The following is a 13,908-nucleotide window of genomic DNA, read 5'->3' as shown; positions in this document are numbered from 1 at the left end:
AGCATAACTCTCTTAAATTTTTTGTAGGGGGGGGGAGGAGGGCTTTGATCCTTGGGTGAAGTTGGACCACTAGTCATGAACACGGGACAGGGCCTAAGCCGTTCCTTGCCACTACTTGTCGTAATTGGCATATTGCCAACTTTACGTTTCTCCTCAGATGATTTTAAGTTTCTTTTTTTGCTGTTTTTTGAGAACTTGGGCTTTTTGGATTTTACATGCCCTGTACTAGGAGATTGGGCATCGTGCTTGCCAGACGACGTTGATGGCATTTCATCGTCTATGTCATGACTAGTGGCAGCAGCTTCAGCATTAGGAGGAAGTGGGTCTTGATCTTTCCCTACTTTATCCTCCAAATTTTTGCTCTCCATTATATGTAGCACAAGATACTGCAGAATGTGTGAACTTGGTAATATTGCAGTACCAATGGACTTATAATGCTGGATTGGTTTTGCAAATTTGGTTATAATTATTATATATTTTTTTTTTTTTTAATTTTTTATTATTTTTTACTTTTTTTTTATTTTTTAAAAACTTGGGAATAATGGGGAAATAACTATGCCCTTAGAAGCACAGAGCACAGGACACAGCACCACTGGACTGAACAGGACACGGCACAGGACCCAGCAGCACTACGGAACTCAGCAGGACAGAGCACAGGACACAGCACCACTGGACTGATACTGCAGAATGTGTAAACTTTGTAATATTGCAGTACCACTGGACTTTTACTGCTGAATGTGTGAACTTGGTAATATTGCAGTACCAATGGGCTTATACTGCAGGATTGGTTGTGAAAATTTTGTGGTAATTAAAAAATATTAAAGTAGTTTTTGGTATTTTTTAAAAAAACTTTTTTTTATTTTTTTAAACACAGGGGAATATTGGGGAAATAACTATGCCCTTAGAAGCACAGAGCACAGGACACAGCACCACTGGACTGAACAGGACACAGCACAGGACCCAGCAGCACCACTGACCTCAGAAGGACAGAGCACAGCACACAGCACCACTGGACTGATACTGCAGAACACAGCACAGCACAGCACAGCACAGCACAGCACAGCACAGCACAGCACAGAACTAAACAGCACAGAACTAAACAGCACAGAACTAAACAGCACAGAGGACCACCTAACACACCCTCCCTCTACCCTGATCAATGCCCGAGTGAAGATGGCGGCGACTAGCGGGGAATTTATAGGATCCGAGTATCGCGAGATCCGACAACGGGATTATGAGTCAGAGCCTCAGTTTCACTTTTGAATTTGGCGCCAATACCCGGATCTGTCTCGGATCCGACTCGGATCCGCAACGTTCGGGTGGGCTCGGATTTCAGAAATCCGAGCGCGCTCATCCCTACTATATACAGGCATAGGACACTACCGCCATCGCTCCCAAACATCACTTGAAAGCTACATATGATTATAATTCTATTACACTCTGTACATTATTGCTCCACTGCACTGTTGTCATGAGAGCAATCACCAATGCCCAATATGTATGTAGATGTAGCTTGTATGTTTCAGGGCCTGATCAACCATTGGGCTAATCAGGCTGCAGCCTGGGGCGCTCGGTCCTTAGGGGGCGCAGTGCCGACACAATTTAGGATTTTAAAAAAAAAGTTCTACCTAAACTGTCGGTGCTGCCTCCTCCGTGATCTGCCGGGAGGGGTTAATGAAGTGATCTGGGAGGGGGGTTTAACGAGGTTACCTGGGGGGGGGGGTTAATGAAGTGACTGAGTGGGGGTTAATGAATTAACTGGGGGGGTGAGCAAGTGAGTGATTTCGTGGGTGATGAAATGGATGGTGGGGGTCATAAACCTTATGGCAGGGGGGGGGATAAAAATGGCTGGGGGGGATGTAGTGGCTGGCGGGCGAAGCTGATAAAATAGCTTATGGGGGGCATGACCTCTGTATTGTGTGGCGGTGACTAGAATGCTAATTTCTAGACGATCAGGGCTGGTAGATGTTAGTATATGATTGTAAATAATTGTCATATATTTTATTGTCTATGTCTGTACTAGGGGGTTGTTTTTTATGGTCATAATGGAGTGTTGTGTTTGAATTATTCAGGGTTTGTTAAAATTTTGCACTATTTTAAATACAGTACTCCAGGTTTCCGGAAGCCAACTGACAGCGCCCCAAGAACAAGCAAAAGAGAACATCAGGTAGTCTACACTGCAAGATCAGGTAAGAGGTGAGTTTAATTAATAAATTTGTGTATATGTGTGTGTATGTGTATATGTGTGTATATATATATATATAAAAAAAAAAATTACACACACATTGGTGGTTGGTGGTGGTGGTGGGGGCGCCAACCAGTGTATTAGCCTATTATATAGTGGCTCAATATAAATAGATGATAATGAATAAAATAGAATACTACATCTCCCAACATGAACTGAATGTGATAATAATATGATCATACTTTATTTTTAGTGATTTTTAAACACATATTATAAAATATTCGACAGGATAAGAATGGACCTAGGAGCAATCAAAATGAAGGATGTAGTTAATCAATATGGAAAACTGGGGTGATCTCCTTTTTCAAGTTTTACTAAAGAAAAATCATTAAAATCATGGATAAAAGCAAGGATTATTGCCACCTATTCACGGACCTGTGCATAATGTCTTATCAACGCATTTGCTTTGTTTAGTTCAGACTTTACATATTATGACTGACTGACATAGTTTTATGGTATAACTTTGCTACTGCGTAATTCAGGAGATTCTTTCTTCCTTCCACTGATTACTAAGTCATTTCCCGTTACACTACACAAAAGAAGAAGAATCTCTCTTCCATAAAGGATGCACTCTAAGTTCATATTTTATAATTAAAAAAAAATATATATTTTATTAGATTAATTAAAACAACGAGAAGCAAAATATTAATAGATAGAAGAAAAGTGAAAATGAGGTAAGAAAATGTGATTAAAAACAAAAGAAATTTCCACCATACAGACTTGTCACTTGTTGTTCAAAACATACATATTCCATTGAAGTATATCACAACAAATTGACTCTCATGTAGTTACACAATTTTTTATGAATATATGGTACTATTAGTGTAAACTATACGATGAATACCTGAAAACCCCTTGATGTGCCTATAATATCCTATTTAAGCAAATCTATTAATTAAGGATCCGTATATCTTAAATGACAATGGGTTAATAAATCTATCTCCTAATAATATGTGCTTGATTCTGATATGAGCTAAAAAATTATCGCTACATGTCAGGTGTGTCTGCCCCTAGGGAATGAATACTAAATTGTTACAACTCTGTAAAGATAACCAAATGCAGTATCATGCAGTGTACGGATCCAGGGGGGGGGGGGGGGGGGGGCGATCGGAGCGATCGCCCCCCCCCCTAAAATGGGCTTGCTGCCGACAGCTGCACACTGTGCAGGTCCGTTCAGCAGTGACAGTGTGCTGCCCGGCTGCTCTGATTGTGTTGCTGAACGGACCTACACATACTGTGCAGCCGCCGGCAGCCATAGAACACATAAAGGGTGCGGGGCCTAAATCGCCCCTCCTAAAATCGCCCCGGGTAGGGCAAATGTCTGGGTCCGCCCCTGGTATCATGTTACAATGCATAATAAAGGAACCATTACTATCTATTATAAAAGAGTGTTCTCTTCTTGAATAAGCCATGGATTTAATATTGCACGAAACAAAGTCTATGTAATGAATACTCTGTACTCTAATCAGTTACAGAAGCTATCGTAGGGCAGCGATACAGACTGCTGGTATTAATCATTCACATTAAGCGTTGTTCCACTCCTACCCCAGAATTAACTCTGTGAGTGTGGCTTTTACTGATATGTGTGTATCTAAGTTAACCCTAGCTGCACATTAAATGCCGGCAATATCGACAAGTCCTTTAATGATGCCCTCTATAATAGCAGGCACTGGGCCTGATTCATTAAGGATCTTAACTTAAGAAACTTCTTATTTAAGTCTCCTGGACAAAACCATGTTACAATGCAAGGGGTGCAAATTAGTATTCTGTTTTGCACATAAGTTAAATACTGACTGGTTTTTCATGTAGCACACAAATACTTGATAGCTTATTTGTACACTGTTTGTCCAAAAAGTGTTTTGCTAATGTAGTAATGTTCTTATATTTTCTGAGATCATTCCCTGCATTTCTAATATTCCCTAGATGTTCGAAGACCCGTTTCTTCGTTGTCCTAGTAGTCATACCTACCTAGAATTGGTTACATGGACATTTGAGACCGTACACTACTCCTTTAGTGTTACAATTGAAGAAATGTTGTGTTACATGATTTCTATGGTATTTATCTTGTATACATGTTTCATTTACCATATATTGACAGGCTCTACATTCTCCACATGGATATGTTCCAGTGGTAATCATTTTCTTACGTTGCCCTACAAAAAGAGGACTTTGAACCAATTCGTTCTTAAGGTTCCTAACCGGTCTCCAACTCATACTGATCTTAGGTCCTAAAAGATGTTGCAGATCTTCAACCATTGAGTTTGTAATATTTCTTCAATTGCCTTCCACTCTTGACAATAATCCGCTATAAATCGTATTTAGTCCTTTTCATTAGGACTCTTGGATTTCGGAAAAATGAGATGATCTCTGTTACTCTGCTCAGCTCTTTTTTCGAGATTGTTTAATTAGTCTATTACTGTAGCCCCTATGTTTCAGATGCATGGCCAATTCATCAGCTCTTTGTTGAAATATCTCCATGTTCGAACAATTCCTCCGCAATCTTAAGAACCTTTGGGACACCTTTTAATACTGCAGGGAAATGGAAGCTACTATTGTGAACTACACTATTGGTAGCCGTATATTTTCGGAATAGATCTGTTTCAAAATACCCATTTATATTTTACTAATCTAAAGATCTAAAAAGTTTGAGGGAATGGGGAGCTGTCTTAATAGTACATGGAAAGGTAGGCTATTAATTTAATGGTGGAGTTTAGGTGCGGGCTAAATTTTTTAAATGGAGACTATTTTATTTGTAGGGGGGGATAGTGGGGCAATTTAATTTATTGGTGGGGCCTATTAAATTAAGATGGGGTGATGGGACCTTTAATTTAATGCTGGGATGGTTTGGGTCTATAACTGAATGTTTAGCTGAGTGGACACCTTTGTCAGCTGAGTTTGGGGAGGAGGGCTATTTATTAAATGTGAATATTAATGTTTTTAATGCCAGGGATGGTCGTGGGAATTGTTTATATTAAACGTAAATGCTATTAATTTATTGCTGGGTCTGTTTAGAGGGAGGGTAATAGGTTAATTTATTAAATGGGAATAAAAGTGCTGTGAGGCAGAACTGCTAAACACAAAGCCACCGTACTGCCTATGTATCATAACTAATATATCATATAAACAAATATCTGGCTGATATCCAACTTCCTTATTAGCCAGATGTTAATGCATTACTATATAATGTTAGTAAAGGGCCAGAGAGTGCTATGGTTATTGGTGAAGTATAATAAATATCTGTTGTTTGATGGCATTTGTGCTATTTTGTACATTTGTATTTATTCTCTGTGAATCCTGGGCAGTCCCAGACACTTCTGACGGTTGTGCCGGTCAGTTTTGAAGAGATATTCTCAAGTCAGTTGCTGCCCAAAGACGACCACACGTCAAAATCAGTTTACTTGAGTATAAATACTGTATAGTGAAATGTCCACATTTTCAATGCATGTCCTGTTAGAGAGGTGCCGTTATCCCAAGTGGAGATTATACGACTTGTTTAGAGGTCAGATAGTAAAATACGCACACAAGAAAAAGCTGCTTATGTGTGTATGTAGAGATGAGACTTGATCATGTTAGTAGTAAATGCGAAAGTCCCATTACCCTGTTTGTACACAATATAATAATGTAATGAAGTGTTACATATATGACATTGTTATTAATAAATTCGAAAGCCAACAATCTCAGTATAAAATGTAACTCAGTACAAACATCTCCACACCTGTTATTTACCCCTTTATGAGTCAAATGTGAATCTTCTTTCCCACAGTAGTTTAAATGCTAAATAACTAATACAAATAAACGGCCGTAACGTCATATAACATAGCTGTGATGCTAATGATTTATGCACTTTGAAAGGGTCAATACGCGATCAGTCAATCAGAAGCGCTAGATAGTGCTGCCGACAGTCGTCATCATCACGTATCGTTTCATCTGCCCTCCCCCACTTGTAAGCAATACACTATCTGTAGATGTTTCTACATCTAATTGTGTCACAATTACGTGAGTACGTCCTTACTGTACCTGTCCTCCCCCCATTCCTCCTCTCCAGGTGTAGGGAGACGCTAGAGAGCAATATGCAATAACTGTCTAAGGACGTATGTGTACACATTTATGGTGTATTTCTTATGTGCAAAAATTCTTTACGTGTGTCCAGCTCTAAATGACCTCCATTATATTCAGCATGAAAAAATTACAAATCTTCATTTTATATCTTCAATTTTTTTATTATTGTTTCTTTAGGTTGACTTTCGAAACATTTTGGTTCCATCAGAAGAATGATGTTTCTCCTCTCTGCTGCCCTCTTGCTGCTTCTCTCCAGTACTACAGCTGAAAACACTGATCAATGTAAGCTGTCTGAGTTGTGATAGTTGTATAAAATTGATATCCTGTTTTAAAATTTATTTACGTATGTGTCATAAGACATCTGCTGAGCATAATGATCCAATGAGAATCCACTGAGCGCCCATTGGAAAATGTATATGACTTGTAAACTCTTGGAATTGGTTTAAGACAATGACTGTGTGTACAATTCAGAAGTGCCAGAATCACTCAAATAAATAGATGCTGTCAAACAGATCGGTACCATTCACATCTCACTAAGAGGTCACATTAGAGAACTAGGCAGGTAGAAGTGGGGAAAGGGGGACGCAAGGTGGACTGGAGACCCTTTTACCAAATGACATCAAGACCTGGGGGTCTACACAGACACACATACTGTATACTTAGTGGCTTCTTTTATCATCTCCTCTAAAATTCTGTTTGGGCAGAAAACTGGACTTTTGAAAATGTATTGACTCTATTCTTGGAGCAAAAACAGCTTTGAACTTAATGACAATGGAATAGACAGTAGAGATTTGCAGGTTATTCAGGTCTCCTAGGATTATTAACCAGACCACAACTGTTCCCTTCACCCCAATCACCACTGCCAGCATGAGAACAGTCTCTCTTTATATACGTCACAGCTCCATTTCCTCATGGATATGAATCACTGGGGGGCAAATGAGAAGGATTTGTACAACATCTGGTCCCAGAGACTTATATACACCAATTCTCCAAGTTTTGCCTGCGTTGACTAATTTGGTTTTGGTCCTTAGACTATTTATAACAGCTGCATCTGCTGTACCACTATACCTTCCACTTTCTTCATGATGGGGCCTATTCAATAAGCCGCAAGGTGTCTCTGTACACAATACTGGCTATTCAAGTACAGAAATCTTTGCTCTTGTTTACTTGCACCTCTATCAATTTCAAGAAAATAAGCAAATATTTTATATATATGTTTTATATTAAACCAAATTGTAATATGTGGGTGCAAAACCAGTCCCATTAAAAATATAGAATAAGACCCAAAGACCACTAGCAGGTGCAAACTTGAAGCCCTTTTGCAGATAGGAATAACTGTGCTCTCCCTGCACAGCAAGGAACTTCTGTAATAATTAGAGATGTTCACTGACCCCCGTGTTCTGGTTTTGTTTTTGGTTTTGGAACTGGACTAACTTCGTGTTTTGATTTTGGCAAAACCGCCCTTGCGTGTTTTGGTTTTGGTTCCCGATTTTTTTTTCTAAATTCCCTATTTTCTTTTTTGCTAAAATCACATACTTTTGCTTTTTTTCCCCTCTACATTATTATTAACCTCAATAACACTAATTTCAAGTCATTTGCAGTCAATTTTGACCACTTGACAGGTCACAATATTATTTTCATACACTTTAGTTCCTAGCACATCTAGGACACATTGGCACACAGTAGTGGCAGAAAAGAAAAGTGGTGCAAGATGGAATTGTCCTTGGATCATGAAATCAGTTATGGTTCATTTGATCGCCCCACGCATTCCTTGGATAACTGTGGTAACTCTACAGCTAATATATGGCGAGCGCTGACCCCCCCCCCCCCGGGATGCGTGCATTTATCAGACCAAGACAAATCCAGAGTGCCAGACAATGCATTAAAAAGAGCCGTTGTAATTCACAGCATAAAAGCAAGTTCATAACTGAGCTTCGAATCAGTCCCAATTCTCCAAAAATTCTAATATAGTTAGGTACCTTTGACGTAAAGTGCAGATTACAAACACTTTGTCCAATACTGATGAAACAACAGCAAAGTGGAAGGTAATACATATACACGTCTATTTAGACATCCATGCTTACATAACTTCTGCAAGCAACGTTCTTTGTTAAAAAAAAGTGTTGTCGTTATACCGTTCCAAAAAAATTAAAATAATCCTCCACCATTCTGTGGATGTTGATAGTTGATAGTAGGATCAGGTGGAGTTACAGCAGAGGAGTCACTAATTCTGGACAATTATTTTAGAGTAGACAAGACCAGATGTCAAAATGTTGTGCTGAGTCATCTGCATCATCAATGTGTGTCTAAGATTTTTGCAAAGCATACAACAATATTTAGCACATGTAGGCACCATTGGCATACAGCGGTAGCTGAAAGGAAAAGTGGTGCAAGATAGAATTGTCCTTGGGACCTCCCACCCACCCTTATGTTGGATCTTAAAAAGGACATGCACACTTTAACAAACCAAGCACTCCACCGAAAAGGAGTGCCACTTTTGAGGCTGATGTGCTTGGTTTATTTGGGTCCCCACAAAACAAGCTAACAATGGGCTTAAGCCACCTACAGTAACAGTGCTGTTAATGAACTCTACTGTGGCAAGATTTTGTTGTCATCATCCTCAGCCTCATCCTCACCCTCATCAGTTTGTACATCATTCTCACACATTATTAATTCATCACCGCTGGAATCCACCATTACAGAAGTCTCAGTATTTTGATGTAATTGGCGGAAAAGACCTTCCTCGTGGAAATTGAAGTTAATTTTTATGAACATCATCTTTTCCACATTTTGAGGAAGTAGCCTCCTACGCCGATCGCTGACAAGGTTCCCGGCTGTGCTGAAAACTCTTTCCAAGTACACACTTGAGGGTGGGCAGCTTAGGCAGTGCAAAGCGAGTTGGTACATGGCTCTCCAAATTCCCTTTTTTTCCTCCAAGTAGAGTGTAAAGGTACTGTCTGATCTGTCTATTTTTATACTGTTGTGAAAATAATCCTCCACCATCCTTTGGATGTTGATAGCAGGATCAGGTGGAGTTACGGCAGAGGTGTCACGATTTTTGGCCCATTCTTTTAGACCAGACCAGATGTCAAAATGTTGTGCTGAGTCATCTGCATCATCCCTGGGTCTCTTGGGAAAGCTAAGTTTTTTCCTAGCAGCAGTTGAATGAGAAACAGAAGGAGGAGCACCGTATTGTCACGTAACACTTGAGCTGTCAACTTGCTCAGCAGGAGCTCCTTGCATCTCTTCAGATCTGGGTCAGTTGGAAGAGAAGACATAGCTCTTAAACCGAGGATCAAGCACAGTCACCAAAATGTAGTGATACGATGTCAAGAAGCAAATAAAGTACCTGATCTACAAGTCCGACATACTTAGTGTAATTGCTTTGTTTCATCTCCTCCTTCAGTTTCTCAAGCTGCTTTTCCAAAAGTCTAATTAAGGGAATCACTTGACTCAAGCCAGCAGTGTCTGAACTCACTTCACAGGTGACTACTTCGAATGGTTTCAGCACCATGCACAACACAGGAAGAATTCTTCACTGGCTTGAGTAAAATACACCCCCCCCCCCTCCATTCCCAATGTCATGGCTTGTGGAGTAAGCGTGGATGGCTTTTCGCTGTTCTTCCATCCGCAGAAGCATATATAGGGTGGAATTCCACCTTGTCACCACCTCTTGCTTCAGTTGGTGGCAGGGCAAATTAAATTGCTGTTGCAGCTGCTGCAATCTCCTACACACTGTTGTCGAATGCCAGAAATGTCCAGATATTTTACGGGCCACAAACAGCATCTCCTGCACGTCCCTGTAAGTTTTTAAAAAGCTCTGCACCACCAAGTTTATTGTGTGAGCAAAAAAGGGAATGTGATGGATTTCACCCAGCTGTAATGCTCTCACAATATTGGTGGCGTCATCAGACAGGTCAGGATTACACTTAGCACTCGTGGATAAACTCTCCTCAGGGATTTGTGTAATTTCAGAATCAGAACATACATTTTCCTCTAATGCCTTACTGTTTTTTTCCAGCATGGCTTTTACACATAAAAATATTTGGACACCACTCTTGGAATCCGAATGACAAGGTCTTGCTTGTCATGACTGACCTTACAAGAAGATGCCTCAGTGACAGTTGCAGAACTAGCACTCAGAGAAAGGTGAAGGACTCATTCTTTTCTTGCCACTGCGTGTGTAGAATGGCATGTTGGCAATTTAATTTTTTTCTGTAGATAACTTGCCTGGATTACAGGTGTTTTTATCTTGACCAAGGTGAAAGGTGTTTGTTTCCATTTTTGTTTCCCTGACTTAAAAACACTTTGCACTTTAACATAGGCTTTAGCAGATGACGTAGAATAATTACTATCATCACAACTGGTGCCTGCAGCTGCTTGGTGCTCCTGGTCTTCTGTGTACTGCTGTGAATCCATTATGATAACACAGTACAATGTGACTGCAGATTTAGAATACCAAGCCTGCCAGACCTATTATTTATATTTCAGCAATGACAATTAGCAATGGAGCATTGGAGCTCTCCTGAATGTCACTGGAGACTTTGAAGAACACTGCTACCCCTTCTCTTTCTTTTCTACCTACGGCACTGCCCAACTGCACTAGAGACTGCAAAGAACTGTGCTACCCCTTCTGTGTCCCTCTGTGAAATGGCGCTGGATCACCGTGGAGGGCGGTACTTATAGAATCCAAAGCTTGCGAGATCCGACTTCCGCCGACGTAACAATGATGTTTTGCCCAATTTTCATTTCCGAGGGGCTCGGTACTTGGATCTGCTGAGTTCGGGTGTGTTCGGTTCTCGGGGAACCTGAGCCTGAGCATCTCTAGTAATAATGAGTCATGGAGTCAGAGTAGTCAGTTACATTACACCCAGCCAGCAGAACAATCCATCTATAAAAGTTTATTTTCTGTTCCTTATCAAGTACATATTAGCAGGCACACAGTTGCTCCTATTGTGTACATCAAAACAATATACAGTTATAAATGACACAAATAAAACAATGCATTTCTACCTATTTCAGTTTAACATGTGTTGGAGTCATCTACTAAGGTATATAAAACAATTTGCTGTAAATTAATGAAAATCAAAAAATAATAATATCTTAAATAACATCTATAGGCATAGTAACACCCCTGAATATTAGAGCCCAGAGATGACCCTAACCTTGCCTCTCAGGATAAGTATAAGATACAAGCTGAACCTATTAATTAATGTTAATTCCATTTCTGTTCCCATTTCTTTACAATAGATGAAGACGTTGCCCAACAAGGTCATACAAAACAGTCATCCACATACAGTGATGGGTACCATGAAAAGATGTCCCTTGATGGGAACCCTGGCACATGCTTTTATACACTTCCGGAAGCATATCCCTGGTGGAGGCTGGATTTGCTGAGGTCATATAAAATTTCCCACATCACAATCACCAACTGCTGTGGATATGGACTGAACGGAGGCACCATCCTCATTGGTGACTCTCTGGTGAATAATGGAAATAATAACCCACGGTAATAATATATTTCTCTAATTTTTAATTTGTTGATTTTTATCAGAACCATAGTGATAAAATGAATAATGTTTGCTAGATAATATGTGATGTAAAGAGTCATCTGATAAGTTGTGCCACGTAATTTACAAAGGTGGTTATACTTGCGGTTACCCTTATACTCTTAACTACACAAACCCATGAATGTAGATGGTAATATTGCTAATAAGGGTAATATATGAAGCATGGAAACAGGTCTTCATTTGCCAAGTTTAATACAAGGAGGACATCCACGTCATGGGCTTTGGAAATACTACCATAAAATAACTCTGCACCCAGATTTACCGGTTAGTGGATGTTCCAAAAATACACAGGATGAAAACCATAAAACATCAAATAAAAGTCATCCTAGTATCACTTTAGGACCAACCCTTATTTTTTTACCCACATTTATGTCTTAATAAAGACACCACTGCCACCTGAGGAAGACCTTCATGAAATAAACCTTCCAGTTTATCTCCTAAAATACTGCTCAGTTTTGCCTCTTTTGTGGCGTAATCTAATCACTACATTGAGGGGACATCAGGACTGGCTGTATTATATTAGGAATTTCTATGACACTTTTCATTACATTGTCATCAAATTGTAACATGTGGTGCAAACATGTCCCATTAAGAATATAGGAGTCCTGAAGACTAGTGGGTGCTAAATACAAGTCCCTTTGCAGAATGTTATTTCCATACTACCCCCGCACAGCTAGAAGCTCCAGTAAATATGTGTCCTTAATTTTGTGCAAATAACGGCACACAGTAGGCTCAAATCTGATTTTTGGATGGCAGAGCGGACATTTTCCACTTCATAAATAAACTCCAGTGTGTTTTATGTTTAGCATTAAAGGTTCCTGTTATATACTGTGACATCAAATATATATATATTACAGTGATATTTATTCCTTGTTTACTAACTGATTTACTATTTTTATACAGCTGCGCTAAAATTGAGGGCCAACCACTCGGCATCAAACAAACCTTCCAATGCAATGGCATGACCGGGCGATATGTGAACGTCTATTTGAATAGTAAAACACAAGTCTATCTTCAGCTTTGTGAAGTTCAGGTCTTCAGAGAGCTTGAGCCAAAACCTGCACTTTGCTACTAATTATAAAATACCCAATGATTAAAGATCTAGTGATAAGTACAACCTTGGTAATATACTTCAGTCTCTTCAGTGATCCCCCTAGTTATACCACAATACAGAGGAGATCACAAGATGTAACAGATTAACATTGGATCTGACAATAAATATACTTTCAGCAATATATCATCATGCTTTGTGGGTTATTTGTGTGCTTAGTTTAATGATTTGTCTTCTTTAATTATATCATAACAATAAATTAAAGGGGGATTTAGACTTTACACCCAGATTTTTCAAATGTAGGAAATGGTGTATGACCGCTGTGATTGACATTACATAATACGGGACAAGATTGCAGGAGCTCGCATAAGAAATATTTATGAAAATACATGATCACAAAAGCAAAAATGTGTGAAACTAATATTAATATACAATATAACATCTGAAATAAATATGAGGTTCTTAGTTCACATTTTGATAAAATTGTTCATCTATATCAACAAGATGACCTCATTCAGATGGGTCCCTACACTAGCAATTAATTTCTATAACATGGGTACATACCTCTCTCTGATACATCTGTATATAAGTTATAGATACAGGCAAACACTTAGGGGGGTTTCAATTAGCTAGAAACCCCTAGCCTGTCCAGGATTCAGACAGACTGGTCTCTCCCTCGGGGCCAGCTACTTTCTGCTGCAAATCTACAGTTCTGTTCTGATCCCCCGATCTACACTGTACTACCCACCCACCCCCCTATTTCCTGGGGAAGGCAGCACATGACAGTGTAGTCCCAAGTGTGTAGGAAATAAGAGAGGCAGACAGAAGAGTCTGCCTCTGAAATCTACAGAGCTGGATGGTAGAAGGTAAGTGTGAGGGGAGGGCTCTTACTGTGATAGGGGTGGAGACTGGGTATTAATTTAATGGTGAGGGTGGGTAATCGTTTAATAGTGTGAAATATCAATTTATTGGTGGCAGGAATT

The 13,908-nt window shown here is 39.6% G+C and overlaps 1 long non-coding RNA gene across 1 annotated transcript; it reads left to right on the top strand.

The window, feature by feature from the left end:
• The first annotated feature begins 2,130 nt into the window (after positions 1-2,130).
• Positions 2,131-13,042, top strand: LOC142142590 (uncharacterized). Its single transcript, XR_012689229.1, has 4 exons — positions 2,131-2,189; positions 6,482-6,586; positions 11,555-11,813; positions 12,778-13,042. It is a non-coding gene; the product is annotated as an uncharacterized LOC142142590 (long non-coding RNA).
• The last annotated feature ends 866 nt before the right edge of the window (positions 13,043-13,908 follow it).

Source organism: Mixophyes fleayi, chromosome 3 (genome assembly GCF_038048845.1).
Source record: "Mixophyes fleayi isolate aMixFle1 chromosome 3, aMixFle1.hap1, whole genome shotgun sequence".
Lineage (NCBI taxonomy): Eukaryota > Metazoa > Chordata > Amphibia > Anura > Limnodynastidae > Mixophyes > Mixophyes fleayi.
This window is presented reverse-complemented; position numbering and strand designations above follow the sequence as displayed.